General features: G+C 44.4%; 2 pseudogenes; one reads left to right on the top strand and one right to left on the bottom strand.

Moving 5' to 3' along the window:
- Positions 1-16563: 16563 nt before the first annotated feature.
- Positions 16564-17777, top strand: LOC100414692 (ret finger protein-like 4A pseudogene; annotated as a pseudogene).
- Positions 17778-18062: 285 nt separating this feature from the next.
- LOC100414328 (glyceraldehyde-3-phosphate dehydrogenase pseudogene) lies at positions 18063-19035 on the bottom strand (annotated as a pseudogene).
- Positions 19036-25276: the final 6241 nt, after the last annotated feature.

Here is a 25276-nt window from a genome sequence, read left to right as displayed (position 1 = left end):
ACAGATGTACCACAGTTATGCAAGATATTAACCTTAAAGGAATCTAGGGAATGGGGCAAAGTGACTTTATACTACCTTTCGCAGTTTCCCTACAAATCTAAAATTATTCTAAATAAACGTTTATTTTAAAAAAAATCCATTATAAACATGCTAAAAAATCTAGTGGAAAATACAAAGATAGTGGAGAGAGAAATGGAAAGTATAAAAAGAACCAAACAAAAATTCTAAAGTGGAAAAATATAATACCTGAAATGAAAAATGCAACTCTCGGCTTTCTGTTCTCCATATGGGGAACTTGGAAGTTGCCACTGTGTTCTAACAATAAGAGCTGAACAAGCTGAAAAATCAACAGCTTTTCTTAGATGTAGAGAGAAGTAAGGTCATAGGGGAAACTACTGCCCCTCAATTAAAGAGACAGACAAGCAAATAGAGCGTCACAGTACAGTAGAGCAGCACCCTCTGCAGGAACCAAAAACCGGAAGTGTATTTGACAAGGTGCTGGAGTCTAAGCCTGGACAAGTGTGAATTAAAAGCTCTAGGGAGACTCGGTGTTAGGGGGCCCCCAATACTTATGTGAGTTTTGTCTTGAAGGTATTAACCAGGTTCTCACAGTAAATACTGGAGAAAAATTTCTTCATGCTTTCAGCAGGATGGAACAGAGAAAGGAGCCCCAGTGTATTCTCCAGGTCCTTTAGGGGACCTGTATCCCTGCTCACTTGGGCCGGTCCCCAGTGATACCTGTTTGACACAATTGTTAGTATTTCCCTGTTTCATTCTCAAAATCCCCTGTTTGAATGATAAATGTTATGGTCACCCTACAGGTCCCTGGGAGGAGAAATTAGGTTAGCATGGTTATTATGGGTTAAATTGTGTCTCCCTACAAAATCTGTGTTGAACTCCTAACCCACCGTACCTCAGAATACGGCCTTGTTTGGAAATAGGTGTAGGTATAATGAGTTAGGATTAGGTCATACTGGATCAGGTAGGGTGGGCCCCAGTCCAATATAACTGATGTCCTAGAAGAAGAACGCCAGGCTGGGTGTGGTGGCTCACTCCTATAATCCCAGCACTTTGGGAGGTCAAGGCAGGGGAGTCACTTGAGGCCAGGAGTTGGGGACTGGCCTGGGCAACATGCTGAAACCCTGTCTCTACTAAAAATACAAAAATTAGCTGATTGTGATGGTACACAGCTTTGGTTCCAGCTCCTTGGGAGGTCAAGGCGAGAATTACTTAACCTGGGAGGCAGAGGTTGCAGTGAGCCGAGATCATGCTATTGCACTCTAGGCTAGGTGACAGACCAAAACTGTCTCAAGAAAAGACAACAAAAAATGTGGGAGACGCCACTCCCCATCTTCCACATACATACGACACACACACATACAGGGAGAACATAATGTGAACATCAAGACAGAAATCCGGGTGATGTTTCCCTAAGCCAAGAAAAAACAAAGTGTGCCAGCAAACCCGGAGAAGACAGGAAAGGGACATGAAACAGATTCCCTTACACGGTCCTCAGAAGGCATCAGCCTTAGTGTCATCTTGCTCTTATTCACCTCCAGCATGCTTGTACGAAGTATATTCCTTGCTCTAAGCAACCTGGCTCATGGTACTTTGTTATGGCAGTCCTCAGAAACGAAACATGGTGGTTATAGTAGAGGTGGCTTCAAGAGATCGAAGTGCACCTTCATACCAATGAAGAAGCAAATTCCCAGAGACGTGAAGCGGTTGCACAAGGTCACCCAGCTTTTAGTGCAGAGCTGACGCTGAAACCCGGGTCTCTGACTCACTGACAGACGCTTTCTGCTTCGCCAGACTGATACTCGGGCCACAAGAGCGATGGGCTGCCTCAGGTGGCCTTTCTAACCCTCCTTCCCAGAGAGAGTCTTTCCAGAAGTGGAGATTTATCTTCCCTGAGTGGATGTTTTGAGCTTGGAGAGTTATGGCTGTGGCCTGTGGGGCGGGAGGCTGAGCCCCTGAGGGGCCAGGACTGGGAATGAGCAGTGTTTAAGGAGGAGAGGAGCAGGTACTTGAACCGGCGAGGGACAAGTGCACATCGTAACTCTCCTGCTCTCCTTCCTGCTTGGAATCAGGGCGCCTCTCACCTTTGCACCGGACCCTGCAAACCACAACCACATTCTGCTGTGGAGCTGTAGATTACATTCTTGCCAAGTTGCTAGGATGACAGTTACTCAGTACAGATTTCCGCACAGTTATTCAGAAAGTATTTGCTGAATGAACTACTGAATGGATGGTTGTCAGAACTAATTTGAGCTGCTTGAGGGCAAGGAACATGACATCCACCTCGGGAGAGCTTGGGCCCTGCTGCCGGGCTGGGCACACAACAAGTGCTCATTCTTTCTCACTTCTTTGTTCCCGGTTTCACCCAGGGACACCCATCCTTCAGGCCACAAAGATGCCAAACCCCATTTTCCTATCTGATGCAGTGCCTTGCACATTTGAACGGGCTGTGCCTTCTACCTGGGCAATCCGTCCTCTTCATTTCAAGTCCTGCGGCTCGAGGCCCTCATTAGCTGCAGGTGGACTGCAGTGAAACAAGCTCTTTTCCCCCAGGGCTAGAAAGCAGCAAGAATGCAATTAAGGGCAGGATTTCCATCAGTTCACAAGTGCCTGTAACAATGTTTCAAACGTCATGGATTTTTCTTTTTTTTTTCTTTTTTTTTTTTTTTTGAGATAGTGTCTCACTCTGTCACCCAGGCTGGAGTGCAGTGTGCAGTGGCATAATCATTGCTCACTGCTGCCTTGAACTCTTGTTCTCAAGCAGTCCTCCTGCCTCAGCTTCCTGAGTAGCTAGGACCACAGGTGCAGGCTAGCATGCCTGGCTATTTTTTTTTTTTTTTTGTAGAAATGGAGTCTCACCATGTTGCCCAGGCTGGTCTCAATCCCATGGGCTCAACTGATCCTCCTGCGTTAGCCTCCCAAAGCATTGGGATTATAAGTGTGAGCCACTGCGCCTGGCTGATAACGGACTCTTGATAAATATTGAATGAGTCAATGTTTCCTTCATTTCTCTGGTAAGATTTACCATCCTAAACTGCAACTCTGATCAAGTCGGTTGTGGCTCCAAAACTTTCAGTTACTCTTCATAAATAATTTATCTACATAATTTGGTCCCAAATTAGATAACTTTCATCCTGAATTTGGTGTTTATCACTCCCACACTATTTTATATACATGTTTGTATACTACTACATAGTATATATTCATAACTAGGTATCAATAATAGCAACATTTTGCATTTTTCAAATTTTGTTTAAATGATATCACATATATATGTATGTATGTGTCATTCTTCAAATTTAAAAAATTGAACTTTGTGTGATTTATGCATGTTGATAAGTGCACAAATAGAGTCCATGGATAAGTGTGTGTTAGATTTTGCATTTTCACTATATACACTATTATATGTACAGTCATCATTTATTTATAAGTACTTCTGTTGGTGGATTAATAGTTTGCTTCTATTTTCCAAAGAAATTGAAAAAGCCTCTTTGGGCTCTGTTCTTCTTTTCAACTCTTTTCTTATCTTTACAATAAAAGCCCAGAAGTTGAACTATGAGGGAAGGCAGAAATCTCCTCCGAGGGTCAGAGGAGAGGATAGGCATTGAATACTTACACATACATATATTTTTGCCTTATCCATCAACAGTGCTTACTGGCTGCCTGACTAATGATGTGCCTGGGCTCGTGCTTCTGCTGTAAGCAGTCTTGTAGGGTGGCTCCACCATCACAGAGGCCTTTCCTCCTGGCTACTTTCAAGAGAACTGTTCTCTGAGTCCAGTATCCGACAAACTAAATATAGACACGTTCTTACATAATAATAATAAACCAACCACTTGCAAGATCTCACTCTGAGGGCTTTATTTGTATGAACTCTTAATTTTCACAGCAACCCCTGAGGGGTGCGGGGGAGGGTGCGGTGGTGCCGAAGCACAAACCAGGCACTGAGAGGTTAAGGACCTTGCCCAGGTTTTCACAGCAAGGAAAGGGAATAGCTGGGATTTGTCTCCCAGTGCTTGGGTCTGTGAGGGACGGTGTGTCTGGGGGTTTAGGGCATGGTCTCTAGGATCAGATAGCAGACCTTAGCCCTACTTTGTTATAAAGTTAAACACGCACCCTTCCAGTGCCCCAGCAATTTCACTCCCAAGTGAAATGAAATCACATGTCCAAATAAATACTTCTGCAAGGGTATGCATATCAGCCTTTTTCAGAATAGCCCCAAATTGGAAGCGACACATGTGTTCCTAAACAGGAGGATGGATAAGCATATTATGCTATATTCATATTTGAAGTACATTCATAGTATAGTATATTCATACAAACCTTACACAGGAAGAAAAACAAATGAGCTACTTAGAGACACAACAGCATGGTTGAATCTCAAATATATTATGCTAAGTGAATGAAGTCATTCATTAAAAAGCACTTTATGAGGCCAGGGGCGGTGGCTCAAGCCTGTAATCCCAGCACTTTGGGAGGCCAAGGCAGGTGGATCACGAGGTCAAGAGATCGAGACTATCCTGGTCAACATGGTGAAACCCCATCTCTACTAAAAATACAAAAAATTAGCTGGGCGTGGTGGCGCATGCCTGTAATCCCAGCTACTCAGGAGGCTGAGGCAGGACAATTGCCTGAACCCAGGAGACGGAGGTTGCAGTGAGCCGAGATCGCGCCATTGCTCTCCAGCCTGGGTAACAAGAGTGAAACTCCGTCTCAAAAAAAAAAAAAAGGACTTTATGATTCTGCCTTTATAAAATCCAAATCTAGGTGAATATACCCTATAGTGAAAGATATCAGATAGTGGTTGCTGATGATGGTGGAAACATTCTGTATCTTGATTTGGGAGGTTATTACAAGAGCGTCTGCAATTATCAAAACTCATCAGATCGATAACTTGAGATGGTGTGTATCCTATTGTGTGCTAATTAGACTTCAATCAAAAAGAAAATCTTGGCTTTGCCACTTACTGGCTGCATGACCTGGTTTTTGAGTTACTTTACCCCTTAAGCCTGAGTTTCATCATCTCTGAAAAGGACTTTGCCAACTCTTCTGATTCTAATGTGGTGTGATTTTATATCTTTTCTTAATTATCTAGAAGAAAATAGGAACACGTATAACTGATCTTGGGATGGGGAGAGCTTTATAAGCACGAGATCATGGGAGGAATCACAAAGGTAACTCTTGTTAGATCTAACCACGTAAAACAAAGAAAAGCCCCCAAACCATCTATACTTATAACATCCCTGTATAATAAAAGTTAAAAGTAAAATAACTCCCACTGCTAAGCTTGACTGGCTTTTAAAAATAAAAAATTTTTAAAAGTTGTAAAAAGTAAAATGAAAACAATATTTGCAAAGAGTATGATAAATAAGCAGCTCCTAATTATACCATGGCAATAAAAAATACTAAATCCCAACTTCAAATTTACCAAAGGAAATGAACAAGTAATTCTTAAAAGAAGAAATCCAAATGGCCAACAAAGCAAGAATTGGTCAATAGAACCATTAATCAAAGAAACAGGAGTCAAAAGACAGAGATACCATTTCCTCCCACTGCTCTGAAAAGCATTTAAAAGTACTGAATTTTTTTTTTTTTTTTTTTGAGATGGAGTCTTGCTCTGTTGCCAGGCTGGAGTGCAGTGCCGCAATCTCAACTCACTGCAACCTCCGCCTCTGGGTTCAAGCGATTCCCCTGCCTCAGCCTACTGAATAGCTGGGACTACAGGCATGCACCACCATACCCAGCTAATCTTTTGTATTTTAGTAGAGACGGGGTTTCACCATGTTGGCCAGGATGGTCTCTATCTCATGACCTCATGATCCGCCCACATCGGCCTCCCAAAGTGCTAGGATCTGACTTGTTTTTGCAATGCATCTGCACTGACACATTGCAGATAAAACTGTAAATTGGTCCATTTCTGGAAACGACTTGGCAATACAAATTTTCATTAAATATTTATATCATTTGTCCCAGTAATTCCACTTCTAAGTATCTTCTAAATGCAGTAATCGGAAATGTGATCAAAGACTTATGTTTAGGGATGTTCATCCCAGCACCATATATCACAGTGAAAGATTATAAACAACCCGAATGTCCAGAAAATATTGTTCAGCTATAAATATTGTGCTTTGGAAGCATTATTAATGGCAATAAAATATTTATCATAAAATGTTAAGAGAACAAAGCAGAGTAATAAAACACTTGCATCATGTGACTCAACTTTATTTTAAAAATGCAGTTTATATTTAATATGTCTACACAGAAAGGCCTGGAAAGGAATACACCACAATGTTAGCAGTGGTTATCTTGGGGAGAAGAGAGATTTTAGGTGATAATAGTCCTCTTCTTCAAACTTCTAAGTGTATTTATACCTCCAAATTTTCTACAACAGCGTAAGTTACTTTTAATGGAGAAGTATTTACTTCTATAATCAAAGAAGTAAACTTTTGCTTTTTTTTTTTTTACTTGAGAAGGAGTCTTGCTCTGTTGCCAGGCTGGACTACAGTGGCACAATCTCGGCTCACTTCAACCTCCGCCTCCTGGGTTCAAGCAATTCTCCTGCCTCAACCTCCCATGTAGCTGGGATTACAGGCACCCGCCACCGCGCCCACCTAATTTTTGTATTTTTAGTAGAGTCGGGGTTTTGCCATGTTGGCTAGGCTGGTCTCAAACTCCTGACCTCAAATGATCCGCCCACCTTGGTCTTCCAAAGTGTTGGGATTACAGGCATGAATGAGCCACCGTGCCTGGCCTTTTTTTTTTAAAGCACAAGCCTGACTGGGAGCTCCTTGAAGGACACCTGCTTGGTGGGGGCAGCTCTTGGCGAGCATGGCTGGGTGCGACTAGATGCATCGTTAATATCTTCAATCATCCAGCCAGAGGGAGTTCCCTGGGGAAGTGTCTTGTCCACCCTGGACCCGGAAGCTCCACATGCCGGCTGTCCTGAGCAGAAAGTTGCACTTCCCTGTACTTGAGCTATCCTTCCTCCAAGACAGGCATTGGCTGTAGACTGGAACAGAGCACGTGTGTCTGCGTAAGCCTGTTCCCACCAGGAGCTAACTAGCTCACAATGCATGCCTCCTTGTGGTGGGTCAGGAATGGGAACCACATCTTTCACACAAGGAGAGAACTCAGATTAGCCTCATGACATGGTAGGTTTGTAATGTATCTGACTTTGCCCCACTGCACGCTTTTTCCAGCTCGCCTGTCTCTTGTGCCAGCCTCAGAGGGGGCGTCCAGCAACGCACAGACTCCCACCGACTCTAGCAGTCTGCGTGGCCGTGCCCTGCCAAAGGCTCACTTGGGCTCCTCTTGCCTTCTGCCCTGGGGCTTCTTGGGTACCGCTCATACCCAGGCACCCTCCTGTCCCAGACACACAGTCATGAGTCATACCTTAAGAAGCTTCTGGGAAGACAGTCTGACTGAGGTCAAGAAGCTGCATTTAGTAACAACCAGCTTGGAGAGGATCCCACCCTTCCTTCCTCCCTCTTGATTCTCTTTCCCCTGATTCTGCTTTCTGGAGAATCCAGGCTGATGATACATAATGTTGGAGAAATTACTTAACTTTTTGGAATTTCATCATCTTGAAAATAGGGAGGCTATAACTCTATATAACTTGTAGGGTGGTTGGATGGGTCAACGAGTCCGTAGATTCAAGACGGTGGAAAGTGTGTGGTCTGTGGTACATGGGCAGTACCATGTAAGGCTTACTCTTGTAATCCTCGCTCTGTCTCCAGGCTGGAGTGGAGTGGTACAGTCATTGCTCACTGCAGCCTTCAACTCCTGGGCTCTAGTTATCCTCTCGCCTTGGCCTCCCAAAGTGTTGGGATTACAGGATGAGCCATCATGCCCAGCTTCCCTTTATCTTTACAACTTTACAAGATTGACATGGCCTATGGTTCCCTGTTTATCATCCAAGAAATGGCTCCTGAGGGAAATTAAAGAATTCCTTAAAATCACAGAGGCAGTCCCGGGTAGGCCCAGGATGGCACCCAGAGCCCTGTGGTGTGAATGCTGGCACCACCTACTTCTTACACTCAGACCTAGTCCAAGGTCCTGCTGCCTTCTGGCCCTACTGCTCGTCAGTGCCTTTGGAGAACAACTTCAGTATTTTTGCCTCGGGTTTTCATTTGTAAAATGAGAAAAACATCTGACTTATTTCACATGGTTGTCATTCTCTAGGTCAAGTTAAGTTAAAAATGGTAACAAGAAAGTATTTGTAAATTGTTAGTCAGTCATAAATTTAAAGCATAAAGGCTGCTTTGATGGAGAAACCTTAGAATGTCACCAGTTGAACATAATGAGTGGCTATTTCTCATTCACGTTAAGTCCTGGTCTGCACTCTCTCTGTACAGGCGTTTGGGGACACAGGCTGAAGGATGGGAGCTCTGGGCATGTGGTTTCCAAGGTTGCTGTGGACACCAACATCCTGCCAGGATATAGGAGAAGAGAGTTTGCAAAGACTATCTGTTTTTCGTCCCTTTTGGTCTGGAAGTGCTCCAGTGACTCCTGCTCATCATTCAATCGCTGAGAACGGATCACAGTGGGGGTCTGGGAAGTACTGTCGCTGTCTGGGCAGCAGCAAGTCCACAGAGGGAAAGGGGTATGCAGACCTTGATGGACATCTACATCTTCACCAAGGACACCCTATGCTTCAGCGTCCCTCTTTTACAAGATGCAAATTAAGCCAAGAAAGGTGACACTGTGGACTCAGAATTACAAACTTGATTAACAATAGAGTAAAATCAGGCATGGAAGTCTCCTGCCTCATGCCAATGTCCCCATTGTATCATCATCTCTGTTGTTATTCCTAGGAGCTGAGCCATGAGGTAAACTCTTTTTTGTTCACTTCTTACAATAGAGTCCTGACCAACCAAGGCTGGGGTGACTGTCTTCTTGAACTCCCAACCTCAGGTGATCCACCCGCCTCGGCCTCCCAAAGTGCTGAGATTACAGGCGTGAGCCACCACACCCGGCCGACTGTCTTCTTTAGGTTTTCTGTCATGTTGCCCAAACTTTGCTGACATCACCAACTGGACAGAGGAGAGCAGGACCTATCCCTGATGTCACTAACCCAAAGCTTTCTAGGGCACCTCTCTTCTCTGTTGAGTTGTGTGCTGTTCTTCTTTCAGGTTGTTTCAGGAAGGATCAGACGCAGTCAGAATGTCACATGACGCGCCTCCCCACGTGGGCGAGTCCATGTGCTCTCTACTCTCCTACTCTCCACCTATTCTCCCCACTTTTTCTTGCATCCCTGGCTCTGCTGAAGACTGGGTCACGATCTCATTAATAGCATTGCTGGAATGCTTTGACGTGGCTCTCCCATCTGCAGACTGCGACCCCCTCCTTGCTTCCCACAGGCTTTTCTGAGGCAAACTGAAAGATGTGACACTTTCCCTTTGCTGTGGCCTTTGTAGAGCTGACCACATGTCAAGTTTCTTTCCTTTGGCTGGAATTATGTCAGTGCAGGAGCGGAATGTTGGCTTTCCTGGGCTGATGAGCAGCTTTTACTATCTGTGAGTCATAAAATATGAGAACAATTTAATTGGTGGTTAATAAGCACATTTTTTGAAAGATGACATTTAAAAGAGGATATCCACACATGAATCAATGGGCCTGTGAACCACACATTGTGAGTTACAGTGATCCAGGATCTTCAGGCACTCCGCTGGCAGGATGTCTTGCAGGTCTGACTCCATCGAAAGCTTCTAGCAGGGCTGCTGGCTAAGGCAACCCATCAGTGTCTGGAAAGGCCAGCAGAGCAAGGGCCTGCAGTGGCACTGACTTGGCCATGGTTCAATCAGAGAAGCAGGACCAGTTTTGTTATAGGGACTTGACTTTACACAACTGTGGGAGTTAAAGGATTTATGACAAATGGCCAGGTGTGGTGGCTCATGCCTGTAGTCCCAGCTACTGAATAGGCCTTGGTGGGAGGATTGCTTGAGCCCAGGAGTTTGAGGCTGCAGTGAGCCATGATCATGTCACTGCACCCCAGCCTGGGCAACACAGTGAGACCCTGTCTCAAAAAAAAAAAAAGCAGGCAGTTGGGAGTCAAGGGTGTACCTAAATGGGGGAAGAGAGGACCAGCATCCACACAGGTGACACAGATGCTGTGAGTGTGGATGAGAACTTGCAGCGGCCTCTCATCCTCTCCATGCCTCAACTTTGAAGATGGGTGGTGAAGGGCAGGAGAAGCTGGCAGCTGCTGGCATGGAGCTCAAACTCCTCGGAGATGGATGAGCTCAGGGGGAGATGGGAGAGGTTGGAGGTGGAGTCACCACGATAACAAGGCAAGCCTTCAGAGGAGAGGCTGCGAGGCGAGCCGCAGCAGGACCTGGTACCCTGCACCAACTTTTGAATATAAAAAGGAAGTAGCTTTGGCTTCACTTTTGCTGTCTAGACCTCACACGAAATATGTCTTGTGACTGACAGTAACCCAGGACTTCCATGAACCATAGTTCCAGTTTAGCTAGAACTGGTCTCGCCATGATCCCACAGTCCAGCTAAGTTGACTTGATACATATTTACAACTATCTACCCCTTATAACCTTTGTATCCACATGCAACTATTTTAAGGTACTTAATTGCCTGAAAAAGGAAATACCAAACTTGTGTTTTCACCTAAAATAATGCAGCTGTCCATACAACTGAAAGCACCCTAGCCTTCTCTGTAAAAGGCGCAGTCTTTATCCATCTGTGGATGAGGGTCATTACATCTCTAGCTGAGACACATTCTCCCATTGATATTATATGACTCAAACACTGAGATATAAGGTTAACTACTATTGACACACCTTACATTAGATGGTTGGAAATTAGAAGAAGGTAAGAGAGAAAACAACTTAATATATACACAAATGTGTTCTTATCAAAATAAAAAGATACTCATATCTATTACAGTTCTATTATTTGTGAGTATCTTCTTGCACTTCTCATTCCATATTTATTTCGTTTGCTTTTAGCAATCACCTTGGATCATCGTAGTTCCCTGCCTGATGGGGTGACCCAAGCCTGCGGTCCTATCTATAGTTGTCCATTACTTTATTCTTTTATAATTAAAATTCTACAATAATTAATTCTACTAATGTAATCATAGGGCATGGGAGTACTTGGAGGTCCCGTGTTACTAACTGAATTGTGTCCTCCCAAAAGATACGTTCTAACCCCTGGTACCTGTGAGTGTGACCTTATTTGGAAATGGTATCTTTGCAGACAGCATCAAGTTAAGATGAGGTTTTTAGGATGGGCTTCACTCCGATATGACTGGTGGCCTTATAAGAAGAGGGAGATCTGGACACAGACACGTACATGAAGGTGAACACCATGGACTATGCAGACACAGAGAGAAGAAAGTCAGGTGGCGATGGAAGCAGAGGTTGGAGGGTTGCTGCCTCCAGCCAAGGAATTCCTTGAGTTACCAGAAGACAGAAAAGGCAAGGAGGAATTCTTCCCCAGAGATTTGGGAGGGAAAACCTTGCTTTCAGACTTCCAGCCCCTAAAACGGTGAGAGAATACATTTCTGCTGTTTCAAGCCACTTGGTTTATGCTGTTTTGTTAGGGCAGCACTAGGAGGAAAATGCACACCCTAGGGATCTCTTGCAGGATATCCACTGTAATCCTCATGTTTTATAATCTTTATTTCATTACAACAGTTCTTACCCTCATTGTGTAATAATAACCCAGCTTTCCCTTGATAATCAGGATTAGTCACCCTAGCCAGTACAGTCACCCCTCCATGGCCTCTTGATTTACTTAGGTTAGGAGCTCAAGGTGGGTGGGTGGCAGTGTGAACTTACATTTTAATGGAACCGCCACTTTGTCCCCTGGTGGAAGTGTTCCTCCTATGGGGATTAAGACTTGTAGACTAGCAGAACCCAAAGTTGCAGGGACAGACCGCAAAAATTTTATTATTTTATTGCTCCAGCCCTACAAGGTGTTGCCCTCCAGCTAGTGCCTTGATGGAGGCTTCAAAAAGCCACTTATGAGGTCAGCTTCTTCAAGACTATGGGATCATGGTGAGGCTAGCAAGTTTCATGGGCATTGGCCCATTGCCATGCTTCATTTACTGTAAAATGAGTTTCTCATTAAGAAACAATGCTGCATGGCGTACCATGGCAGTGAATATGGCAAAGTCCATTGGTCGTGCTGACAGAGAGCTGTGGGCAGGAAAGGCAAATCATGTCCAGAGTAAGGGATTGTTTCAGTGAGATCAAATTGCTGCCCCTTCCATGACTAAAGTGGTGACTGGCCGATTCTCCCAGGGAATGGCACCATAACAAGTGTTCTGTGTTGGTGCCCACTGTTGGCAGACTGGACTCTCAGCTGTGGCTGCAGTCAGATCAATCATGGTGATAATTCTATGCTGAGCCCATGCAAGACTTCCATCCATGTTGCCATGGTCTCTTCATTCATGAGCCCAGTAAGCAAAGACAGCTGTGGGTGGGAAATGACATTGACTCACTTTATTCATAGGACAGGTCATTTTATCCATATGATCATTACATTGCTTCTCTGCTGAGCTTGCTTTTCTAAGAGCTTTCACAAGAACCACATACCTTCACACGTGGTGCCCATTCAGGAGATCTATCACCTGCCACTTTTCTAGACTACTTTGTCACCAATTTTCCAGTCATGTTACTGACAAATTCCCAATTATCCTGTCAAATCATTAGCTACTGCCTGTGTGTTCGTATCTCTGGCTAACCCTCTTACAGGCAAAGTAAACAACATGTGCTCTCTTCATGGTGCTGCCCTCTGTGAGGATGCTGCTTCATGACTTATTCTTTTGGGCCATCTCTAGCTGGGCTATAGTGCTACAGGCATTCATTTTCAGGTAGTGTTGGAATTTTTTAGAGGAACACTTGTGAATGAGGCCCAAAGGTTTTTTTCTTAGACAGCAGGTCTTAGGGATTTCCAGATGAGATCTTCAGTGTAGGATAAGCGAAAGGAGGCATTGGAACAGGTGAAGGGGCCACAAGCATCTGCCCCAGTGCTTCATGCCACTTGCTGTGCCTTCAGGATATGCTCAAGTCCAACAGCATGGCTGTCACTGCCAGCTGATGATAGAGTGCTGTAGGAATTCACTCAGGGTGGTAGCAAAAATATTAAGGGGAAAATAGTAGAGAAAGTTATAGGATATAGTCTCAAACCCTTTTAGAAGGCCTAAAAGTTTTTTCATAGTTTCAGTAGAAGTTTTGGTGAAGGCAGCCTAAATCCCCTTTACATTTAGTTAATAAGAAAAGCAAATAGCTAAAGTATGTAGAAGAGTTTATCTGAATAGCTTGTTTACTCATGTAGTCTTAAAACTAAACTTTAAGCCAGATGGTCCTCTCAAGGAAAGGTTGACCAAGGATATTATCCGCTAATAGTGTTTGCTTTAAGCGTCATAACCTGTGTTTTAATATTCACTCTAGTGGTGTTAACTCAAGTCTTTGTCAATTAAACTTTACTAAATAAATGCAAGTCTCACTAAGTAGTAAAGGTCAGTGGCTGCTATCTCTTTTCAGCACTCTCCAAGGAGTCTGTAAGCTTCCCAGTCACACTTAGTGGAACTAGCAAAGCATAATATCTGTGTGTCAGTGTACTTTATTCATCTGTCACTGAGTCGAGGTCTGCAAGACAGACCCCTGCAAGTAGTCCTGGCAGACTGCCTCTGTGCACGCCCAGATTTATGGTGCTTGGTGGATCAGACAACACACAGTTGATGATAGACATTGGAAGTTCCACAATGACTTAGTGGTGCATGGTTAAGTGTCCAATCTATGAAGGCCATGTAGCACCCTGGGAGCTGCTCCTCAAAGAGACAATGGCTCACCACAGAGGATGGCATTGCTTTGCTCCCAGATCCCAGCAGTCTGTGCCACGATTTCTCCAGAGGGACCTGTGAAAGTTTCCATCATATGGCTTTTAGATCTGCTGCAAGTGCTTCCAACACCATTTATGTCCTCAGCCGTGTAGCCCGCATAGTCTGGACCTCTCTCACAGTCTGGCATTTGTGTGTCTTAACAATGTTTCTAATGTTGCCAAGCCTTCTCTTGTTTTGCTGGTAGCTTTTTGGGCTTCTCAGTAAATATGTCAGAGTATTAAATGAGGTGTATACTGCCTTAAAATCCAAAGAAGTCTGTTAGGCACTGTGTCTCTCTCTCAGTGGTAAGAGGAAACAGATACAACAACTTCCCTTCAATTTGGAAGGGATATTTCAACATGTCCCAGACCACTGGATCCCAAGAAAGTTCACCCAGATGGAAGGCCTCTGAATTTTTGTGGGAAATTAATCTCTCACAGTCTGGCATTCATGTGTCTTAACAATGTGTCTAATGTAGTTGCTACTTCCCATTGACCAGGACCAATTAATATGATATTGTCCATGTAATGGTCAGTATGCTATCCTGCAGAATGGAGAGACTTACTAAGATCCGTATAGAGTAGATGATAACAGAAGACTGGAGGGGGATTAGCTCTGAGATAGGACAGTGAAGGTATACTTCTGGTCCAATGAAATAAAACTAATCTGAGCCTGATGTCCTTAGTAACAGTGTTATGTTGGGTTGAATATTGCTTCCCTCTCTCTCACCCTCTGCCAAGTTTATAGCTATCTAAACTTCAGAATGTGACCTTATTTGCAAATTAGGTCTTTGCAGTACATAAGGCCTTATCTTCAATATGACTGGTGTCTTTATAAAAGGAGAAAAGAGGCCAAGCTTGGTGGCTCACACCTGTAATTCCAGCATTTTGGGAGGCTGAGGCAAAAGCACTGCTTAAGGCCAGGAGTTCGAGACCAGCCCAGGCAAAAGAGAGAGACCCTGTGTCTACAAAATAAATAAATAAAATTAGCCAGGTGTGGTGGCACGTGCCTGCCTATAGCCCCAGCTACTCAGGAAGCTGAGGCAGGAGGACTGCTTGAGCCCAGAAGTTTGAGGCTGCAGTGAGCTATGGTTGCACCACTACACTCCAGCCTGGGTGACAGAGTGAGACCCTGTCTCTAAAATAAAATAATATATTTCTAAAGATTTCAAAAAGAAGAGAAGAGACACATTGGGGAGAACGTCATGTAAAGATGGAGGAAGACACTGCAGATGCAGCTACAGGCCAAGGAATGCTGAGGACTGCCGGCAGCCACCAGGGGCTAGAAGAAGCGAGGACGCTCTTCCCTGGAGCCTTCATGGGGAGCAGGGCCTTGTTGATGCCTTGATGGTGAAGGCCCAGCCCCATAACTGTGAGGTGATAAATTTCTGTTGTTTTAAGACACACAATTTGTGGTGCTCTGCTATAGCAGCTTAGGAAGCTAGCAAAGGATTACAGAAAAAATCATTCACCCAATCAGTGGCCCCATGTGGATCCTATGGGACTATTGATTTTCTCCATTAGTGAAAACGTATCAGGAGCAGCAGCTGCAACTGGAACCACCACCTAATTAAGTTGATGATAATCCACTGTCATTGTGAAGATCCAGCTTCTGCACAGGTCAAACAGGTGAGCTGACAATGATGCAGTGGGAGTCACCACTCTTCCCTCTGTCAAGGTCTTAGTTGTGATATGAATCTCTCAGTCCCTCTAGAAATGGGACGTTGCCTTTGGTGTCATATTTCAGGAGGCGGAGGCAGGTGTCCTGGCTTCTCCTTGGCTTTCCTGCCATAGCAGCCCTCACTCTGTGGGCCAGGGTGGAATGTGGGGATTTTGCCCTCTCCGGGTTTATGTATTCCAGCTCCCAAATAGCGGGAAGAGCAACCGAGTATTTTGAGGCTTTAAAGACACACTTAGACCTGAGCCAAAATTCCACTGATTTACTTATCCTGCTAAATCTTCTCTACAGGGTGATTTTGTTGTTGTTGTTGTTGTTGTGTAGTTCCACAAAATTTTATTACATGCACAGATTTACATAATGACCACTAAAGTCAGGACATAGAACTGTGCCTCAAAGAAAATCCCGCGTGCTGCTCTGCAGTCACCCTCCTCCAAGCCTAACCCCCTCAACCACTGACCTCTTCTCCGTCACTGTTAGTCATTTTGAGACTGTTACATAAGTTGAATTGTATAATATATAAAAGCTTGAAATGGGCTTTTTTCCTCAGCATAATGACCTTGAGACCCATCTAATATATTGTTATCAATAGTTTGTTCCTTTTTATTGCTGAGTAATATTTTATTGTAAGGCTCCATCAATTCCACCTCTGGGTATTTATCCAAAGGAAATGCCGTCAGTATGTTAAAGAGCGATCTGGGCTGAGGATGGTGGCTCATGCCTGCAATTTCAGCACTAGGGAGGCTGAGGTGGGAGGATCTTTTGAGCCTGGGAGTTTTAGACCAGCATGCGCCACATAGCAAGACTCTGCCTCTACAAAAAAAAAAAAAAAAAAAGCTGGGTGTGGTAATGTTGTGTGCCTGTAGTCCCAACTACTCAGGAGGCTGCAGTGGGAGGATCACTTGAGCTTGTGAGGTTGAGGCTGCAGTGAGCCGTCATTGTGCCACTGCACCGCTCTAGCTTGAACAACAGAGTGAGACCTTGTCTCAAAAAAAAAAAGGAAAGAAATCTCTGTGCTCTCATGTTCATTGCAGAATTATTCACAAGAGCCAAGATATGGAATCAAACTAACTATCCGTCAAAAGATGAGTGAATACAGAAAATGTGGTACATAGATTAAAAAGGAATACCCGTCAGCCTTTAGAAAGAGGGAAATCTTGAGATCTGAGCTGTCAGCAGAAGCAGCTGGAGGCCAGGGGAGGAAACTCAGGAAGACATTTGCCATGGCTGAACCCTTCAAACAAGTAATTAGATGATGTCCTGTTTGTCTAAATGATCTTGAAGAACAGGTGCCACTGAAATGTGGATATGCCTACTGCCTCCAATGCATCAATTCATTGCAGAAGGAGCCCCATGGGGAAGGTGTACTGTGCCCCTTATGCACTGTGGCCTCTCAGAAGAATGACATCAAGCCCAAGTACAAGGTGAGGGCACTGATTTCCATCCTCAAGGAACTAAAGCCCAAGCTGAAATCTATTCTAAGGATGAACCCAAAGATGAAGAAGTTTCAAGTGGATATGACCTTGGATGTGGACACAGCCAGCAACTATCTCATCAATTCTGAAGATCAGAGGAGCGTCCGATGTGGGGATTTCAGACAGAACAGGAAAGAGCAGGCTGAAAGGTTCAGCTCCGCACTGTGTGTGCTGGGGACCTCTCGCTTCACTTCAGGCCTCCATTACTGGGAGGTGGATGTGGGCACCAGCAAAGGATGGGATGTGGGCATTTGTGAGGAATCTGAATCGACAGGAGGATGTTGTACTTTCTTCAGAACTCGGCTTCTGGACTGTGGGTTCCAGAAAAGGACAGATCTTTGCTGCCAGCACTATGCCTTTAACTTTTCTCTGGGTGAGTCCCCAGTTGCACAGAGCAGGGATTTATTTGGTTGTAGGTATGAGGTTCATTTCCTTTTATAATGTTAGTGATGGGTGCCATATCTACACATTCAATGACATTCCTGTTATCAAGCCACTGCGCCCTTTTTTTTCCCTGATAAACGTGAAACTCAGGATGATCAGAGCTTCCTGAGTATCTGTCCTGTGATCATTCCAGACAGTGCCAGTCCCCCAGTTTATTCTGGGGGAAGGAAATAAACATTTGAACATAATGATCGATAGCAAGTTTCTGTGTGCCTGTAGCCAGAGCTAAGAACATTTCTGCTAGATACACATAGGTGCAAAGGGATAGAAGGGAAACATCAGTCACTTTGTAAACCACGAACAGCAAGCAATTATATTAATTTGGGGAAAATTACATTTTACATATAAAGTTTGTCATATTTTCTTTGGGGCTTATGTTTATTCTTTTGTTCAATAAATATTTTGAAATTTCAAAAAAAAAAGAGGGAAATCTCGTAATTTCCTCCAGTTTCATTCATGTTGTTGCTAATTACCAGATTTCTTTCTTTTTTTTTTTTTTTGGCTGAGCACAGAGGACTTTATTGATGGTCACGACAAGGTGGGGCTCCCTAGTCCTTCTCTTCAAGGGGTCTGCATGGAAACTGTGAGGAGGGGCAATTCAGTGTGGTGAGGGACTCAGTGTGGCAGGGACTCCCCAGCAGGGAGGGCCTCTCTTCCTCTCGCTGGGACTGGTGGTCCAGGGGTCTTACTCCTTGGAGGCCACATGGGACATGAGGTCCACCACCCTGTTGCTGTAGCTAAATTCATTGCCATGCCAGGAAATGAGCTTGACGAAGTGGTTGTTGAGGGCAATGCCATCCCCAGCATCGAAGGTGGAAGAATGGGTGTCACTGTTGAAGTCAGAGGACACCACCTGGTGCTCAGTGTAGCCCAGGATGCCCTTGAGGGGGCCCTCCGACACCTGCTTCACCACCTTCTTGATGTCATCATATTTGTCAGGTTTTTCCAGACAGCAGGTCAGGTCCACCACTGACACGTTGACAGTCGGGACACAGAAGGCCATGCCAGTGAGCTTCCCGTTCAGCTCAGGGATGACCTTGCCCACGGCCTTGGCAGCACCAGTAGAGGCAGGGATGATGTCCTGGAGAGCCCCACGGCCACCACGCCACAGTTTCCCGGAGGGGCCATCCACGGTCTTCTGGGTGGCAGTGATGGCGTGGACGGTGGTCATGAGTCCTTCCACGATACCAAAGTTGTCATGGATGACCTTGGCCAGGGGCACTAAGCAATTGGTGGTGCAGGAGGCATTGCTGACGATCTTGAGGCTGTTGTCATACTTCTCATGGTTCACGCCCATCATGAACATGGGGGCATCAGCAGCGGGGGCAGATATGATGACCCTTTTGGCTCCCCCTGCAAATGAGCCCCAGCCTTCTCCATGGTGGTGAAGATGCCAGTGGACTCCACCACGTACTCAGCACCAGCATCGCCCCACTTGATTTTGGAGGGATCTTGCTCCTGGAAGATGGTGATGGGATTTCCATTGATGACAAGCTTCCCATTCTCAGCCTTGACAGTGCCATGGAATTTGCCATGGGTGGAATCATACTGGAACATGTAGACCATGTAGTTGAGGTCAATGAAGGGATCATTGATGGCAACGATATCCACTTGACCAGAGTTAAAAGCAGCCCTGGTGACCTGGTGCCCAATACGACCAAATCCGTTGACTCTGACCTTACCTTCTCCGTGGTGTCTCAGGGATGTGGCTGGCGACGGGAGACAAGGTGCGGCTGCCTGTCGGACAGGAGGAGCAGAGAGCCTGATTTCCTTCTTTTTAACAACTGAAAAGTCAGAGAGAAGGAATGAGCTCAAGAGATCTACTGTACACCATGGTGAATATTGTTAATAACAATGTATTGTATTCTTGAAGGTTGCTGAGAGTAGATTTTAAGTGTTCTAATCACAAAAAATACACATGTGAGGTAATACATATGTTAATTAGCTTGACTTGGCCATTCCACTACATACACATATGCATTCCCAAGTGACATGTACTCATCGTATATACAACAAGTATGTACAAATTCTGTCAATTAAAAAGGAATACACATGACAAAAATTCCATTTTAAATATTTTTTGTTTGTTTGTTTGTTCTGTTTATCCACTCATCCACTGAGGGGCATTTGGGTTATTCCCAGTTTTTAGCTATCACAAATAGAGCTGTTACGAACATTTGTGTACAGGTTTTCATGTGGATATAAGTTTTCATTTCTCTAATGCAAATAATCATGAGCATTTATTTAACTTCACAAAGAACAATCAATCTATTTTTTAGAGTGGCTGTATGAGAAATTTAGTTTCTCTTCATCTTCTCCAACACTTAGTATATATTTAAAAGTTTTAATCATTCCAGTAGTTGTCTGGTGCTATCTCTTCATGGCTTTAGTTTGTACTTTTTTCTTCTTTTGCTTTAAGTTCTGGGGTACATGTGCAGAACGTGCAGGTTTGTTACATGGGTGTACACATGCCATGGTGGTTTGTTGTACCTATCAACCCGTCATCTTGGTTTTAAGCCCCCACACATGCATTAGGTATTTGTCCCAATGTTCTCCTTCCCCTTGACCCCAACCCCTGACAGGACTGGTATGTATTGTTCCCCTCCCTGTGTCCATGTGTTCTCATTGTTTAACTCCCACTTATGAGTAAAAGCATGCAGTACTTGGTTTTCTGTTCCTGTGTTAGTTTGCTGAGGATGATGGCTTCCAGATTCATATGTGTCCCTTTAAAGGACAAGATCTCATTCTTTTTATGGCTGTATAGTATTCCATGGTGTATATGTACCACATTTTCTTTATCCAGTTTTTCATTGATGGGCATTTGGGTTGGTTCCATGTCTTTGCTATTGTAAATAGTGCTGCAATAAACATACATGTGCATGTGTCTTTAGAGTTGAATGATTTATATTCCTTTGGATATATACCCAGTAATTGGGACTGCTGGGTCAAATGCAGCCTCACCAGCATCTATTGCTTCTTGACTTTTTAATGGTGTGAGATGATATCTCATTGTGGTTTTGATTTGCATTTCTCTAATGACCAGTGATGATGAGCTTTTTTTCGTGTTTGTCGCTCGCATAAATGTCTTCTTTTGGGAAGTGTCCGTTCATTTGTTTTGCCCACTTTTTCATGGGGTTGTTTGCTTTTTTCTTGCAAACTTGTTTAAGTTCCATGTAGATTCTGGATGTTAGACTTTTGTCAGATGGGCAGATTGCAAAATTTTTCTCCCGTTCTGTAGGTTGCCTGTTCACTCCGATGGTAGTTTCTTTTGCTGTGCAGCAGCTCTTTAGTACAATCAGATCCCATTTGTCAATTTCGGCTTTTGTTGCAATTGTTTTTGGTGTTTTCACCATGAAGTCTTTGCCCATGCCTATGTCCTGAATGACGTTGCCTAGGTTTTATTTGCACTTTCTTAATGACTGGCGATGTTCAACCTCTTTTCATGTGCATATTGTCATCCATGTATCCACTCTGGTGACACGTCTGTCCAAGGTTTTTGCACACTTTCTAATGCCTTCTTAGGTAGCTATTTTCTTGACTTCTAAGGGTGCTGGTACAATTATCTACAGTATGCCAAGGAATCTGGCATTTTAACCGCATGTTGTGTTGGCCAACTTTTGTCATGGTTTCTTTCAACCCACCAAGCAAACTGTTAGCACGTCCCGCAGCCCCTTGAGATACCTCACTGACTCTAGCATCTTTGCCTAGTAGGCCAATATCAACACATTTGACTGCAACTTTATTTTCCTTCCAGTGGTCCCACACCAGTAGGAGCCATTCCACACATGTTCTCCATGTTCTTATCCACACAAATTGGTAAATTACGTGATTATTTTGGTATGTATCACACTTCTTCCTGAATTGCACTTTGTACTTTATCCTCTGAGGCCCGTTGGACTGAAGTGTGGCTGTAGTTCTAGAAGCAAAAAGAGGTGACAAAAATAGGGCTGAAGAGGCACAATCCTTTCCTTGCAAAGACCCCACGTTGGGGGAAGGCCTTATAGATTCTTCAGCCAAGAGGACACTAACCTTCTCATTCTGGGCACTGGCAGGGAGGTTGGCAAAATTCATAGGTTGGAATATACCCCTGTGTCCCTTCCCCAATTTTCAAGATCCCACTCCTTCAAAATCCATGCCCTAACTACATTAGAGAGCCTGCAAAGTTGAGAATTCAATTTGTCTTACAATTCAGCTACCTCTAGAACTTTAGGTTAAATTCTGGTTTTCAGAAATCTCAACCTGGTGGCCACAGGAGAAAGGTTTATTTTAGGACCAGAGTAGAAGCTTTTAAGTTCTTTTTAGGAAGCTTGGTCTGGGAATTTAAAACCCTGGTCTCATTATTTTGTTTCCCCAAGTTCTTCAGTGCATTCAGAAACAATCAATCTGCCCACTATAATTTTAATTTTTACCAAAATATTAATGGTGGCTGAATATAGCTTCCCAAAGTGCTGTAATCCCAGCACTTGGGATTACAAGGGAGGCCAAGGTGGGAAGATTGCTTGAGGCCAGAAGTTCAAGACCCAACTAGGCAACATAGGGAGACCCTGTCTCTACAAAAATAGTAATAGCCAGTTGTGGTGGTGTGCACTGTAGCCCCACCCACTGGGGAAGCTGAGGTGGCAGAATTGCTTGAGCCCAGATATTTGAAGTGGCAGTGAGTTATGATCACTCCATTGCACTCCAGCCTGGGCAGAATCTCTTAGAAAAATAAATAAAATAAAACTTACCTGGCCCAGGAATTGAAGACGCTGAAAGGGAGGATCTGGCAGGGTCTGGGGTTGCTGAGGCCCTGGCTGCATCCCCACAGCAGCAAGGTGAGGTGCAGGTAAGTAGTGCGGTGCGTGAAATGTTACAGCAAGTGGTACACTGGCCTGACCTTCTGAGGGGCCAAAGAAGCTGACTTCTGCTTCACAATATGACATAGGATGCCTCTGGTCAGCCACACTAACCCGGGACAATGCAAGAGGATTTGAGAAACCGAGTTCACTTCAGTGAAGTTGACGCCGCACAAATCTGCTTGTCTCAAAGCAGTTTGGGAAAACACTCTTCTTAAGACTCCACGGTTCTTTTAGATGCTGACACCATGGCTGGGTACAGTGGCTCACCCCTGTAATCCCAGAAATTTGGGAGGCTCCGGGGGGTGGATCACCTGAGGTCAGGAGTTCAAGACCAGCCTGGCCAAAATGGTGAAACCCCATCTCAACTAAAAATACAAAAAAGTTAGCTGGGCATGGTGGCAGGCACCTATAATCCCAGCTACTTGGGAGGCTGAGGCAGGTGAATCACTTGAACCCAGGAGGCAGAGGTTGCAGTGAGCTGAGATCACGCCAGTGCACTTCAGCCTGGGCACCAAGAGCGAAACTCTGTCTCAAAACAAAAAAACAAAAATGTGACACCATGAGAGACATCACCGCTGTGTCCCTGAGAATAAAACCGTGTTGCTTTGCGCTGCCCTGATGCTGATATTTGGGTTTCAAGCAATAAGATGCCACCCCTGCTGGAGACAGACCTGTGGGTTCGGGGCTGGAAATGGTAACAGGCCTGTTCTTTTGTATGTTTTTCCACTTCTAGGTCCCTGTAGGACTTTGTTCTATGATTCTTATTGCCCATACAAGAATCCCTGATATTGTTTAACTTTTAAAAGTGTCTTGACACATACTTTCTCATTAGGTTCTCACAGAAATGCAAACCAAGAGAGATTTCACTCATCTAAGCCACCTTCAAAATAGGCGAGGTAGCCTGAGAGTCTCGAGTCAGGGATTCAGGATCACTTTTACCTTCTTAGCCCTGACCAGAAAATCTTGTCCTTGAAGACCTAGGCTCCAGAAAATCTTCTTGCCAGGGCTAAGAGACCTTATGCCATTATTAATTATCTCCTTGGCAACTTGAATGGGAATTTACAGAACCAGAAAGTAATCATGTTAATTACTTATCACCTGAGCTGCTTAGAAACCAATCATGTTTTCACCCAAATCCGGGGGTCTCTCAATGCCCTTAGTGACTGGTTGGGTCCCATGAGGAGCTATTTGAAAATACATGTGGTAGGGGGACTATCCTACTTTCAGAGGCATATTTGGGGTGTGTCTTAGTCTGTTTTGTGTTGCTGTGAAGGAGTACCTGAGTCTGGTAATTTATAAAGAAAAAAGGGTTTATTTAGCTCACAATTCCGGTGGCTGGAAAGTTCAAGATGGGGCACCTGCATCTGAGGAGGGCCTTAGGCTGCTTCCACTCATGGCAGAAGGTGAAGGGGAGCTGGCATGTGCAGAGATCGTACAGAGGGAGAAGAAGGAGAGCAAGTGGGGTGGTGCCAGGCTCTAGTTAACGGCCAGTTATCACAGGAACTCAGTGAGAACTCCCTCACCCCCAAGGGAGGGCATTAATCTATTCATGAGGGAGCCACCTCCGTGACCTGAACACGTCCCATTAGTCCCACCTCCAATACTGAGAGTCAAATTTGGAGGAGACAAACAAACCATATCTAAACCATAGCAGGGTGGGAAGGTGTAGGCAGTGTGTGAATTTCTGATATTCACTCCTTCCAGTTGAGAGTGACTGTTTTAGTCTTCATATTCAGCATAATTCCAGGAGATAAGTCCTTTTTTTCTTTCTTTCTTTCTTTCTTTCTTTCTTTCTTTCTTTCTTTCTTTCTTTCTTTCTCTTTCTCTTTCTTTCTCCTTTTTCTTTTGTTCTTTTTTTTCCTCTCTCTCACTTTATCTCCTTCTCTCTTTCTCTCTTTCAAGATAGGGTCTCACTCTGTTGCCCAGGCTGGAGTGTGGTGGTGCAGACTGTAGCCTCAAACTCCTGGGCCCAAGCGATTTTACTCCCTGAGCCTCCAGAGTAGGTAGGATCACAGGTACCTGCCACCACACCTGGCAACTTTCAGTTTTTGTAGAGACAGTGTCTCACTATGTTGCCCAGGCTGTTCTCTAACTTCTGCCCTGAAGTAATCTTCTTACCTCATCTTCCAAAAGCCCTGAGATTACAAGTGTGAGCCACTATGCCTGGCCCGGGAGTATTCTAATAATCACCTTTGCCTAGATAATATATCCATGTAGTTACCATAATATGCAAATATGCAAATAATATACAAATATAAAATTAAAGACTTTACAAATAGAGTTCAATCACATGTTGACTTTAATTCATGAAAAAGTATATCTGGGTGCTTATAACATACAGGAAACATCCTATTGGACTCTGTTACAACAAACTATGTCCACATATCAACCAGTGTTGTGATCATGAAGGTGGCTCCCTCATGAGTAGATTAACGTCCTCCCTTGGGGGTGAGGTAGTTCTCACTGAGTTCCCATGATAACTGGTTGTTAACTAGAGCCTTGCTCTCCTGCTTCGTCTCTCTTCATGTGATCTCTGCACACGCCAGCTCCTCTTTGCCTTCTACTGGGGAAATGCTGTGCTGTTGATCATATTACAGTAAGGTTAGGAAGTCCTCCTCAAGCAACAACTTTGTTCTTCCCCAGGATGCAGGTATTTCTATGTTTGAAATGCTGATGATGTGCTTGCATCATGGGCACATAGGAAGATGAGAGGCAAAGCGGCCAAGTCTGTTGGATTTCTTCCTCTTCTGCCATTACCCATATTGACACCCTTCTTCTGCATCGATAACATGCCACACAACTAAGCCAATCTCCCAAATCAAACACTGAAATAAAAGTTCTGATTCCACATGTTGGAGAAGAAAGACGGTGTTTACACACATCATCATGTGTCCTCTTTTGAATTCCGAAACCCTTTTTTTGCCATTGGTTCATTCATTTTTCCAGCAGAGGGACTCAGCTAGTTTTTTATGGCCAGCACC

The sequence above is a fragment of the Callithrix jacchus genome, chromosome 13 (assembly GCF_049354715.1).
Source record: "Callithrix jacchus isolate 240 chromosome 13, calJac240_pri, whole genome shotgun sequence".
Classification (NCBI taxonomy): domain Eukaryota; kingdom Metazoa; phylum Chordata; class Mammalia; order Primates; family Cebidae; genus Callithrix; species Callithrix jacchus.
This window is presented reverse-complemented; position numbering and strand designations above follow the sequence as displayed.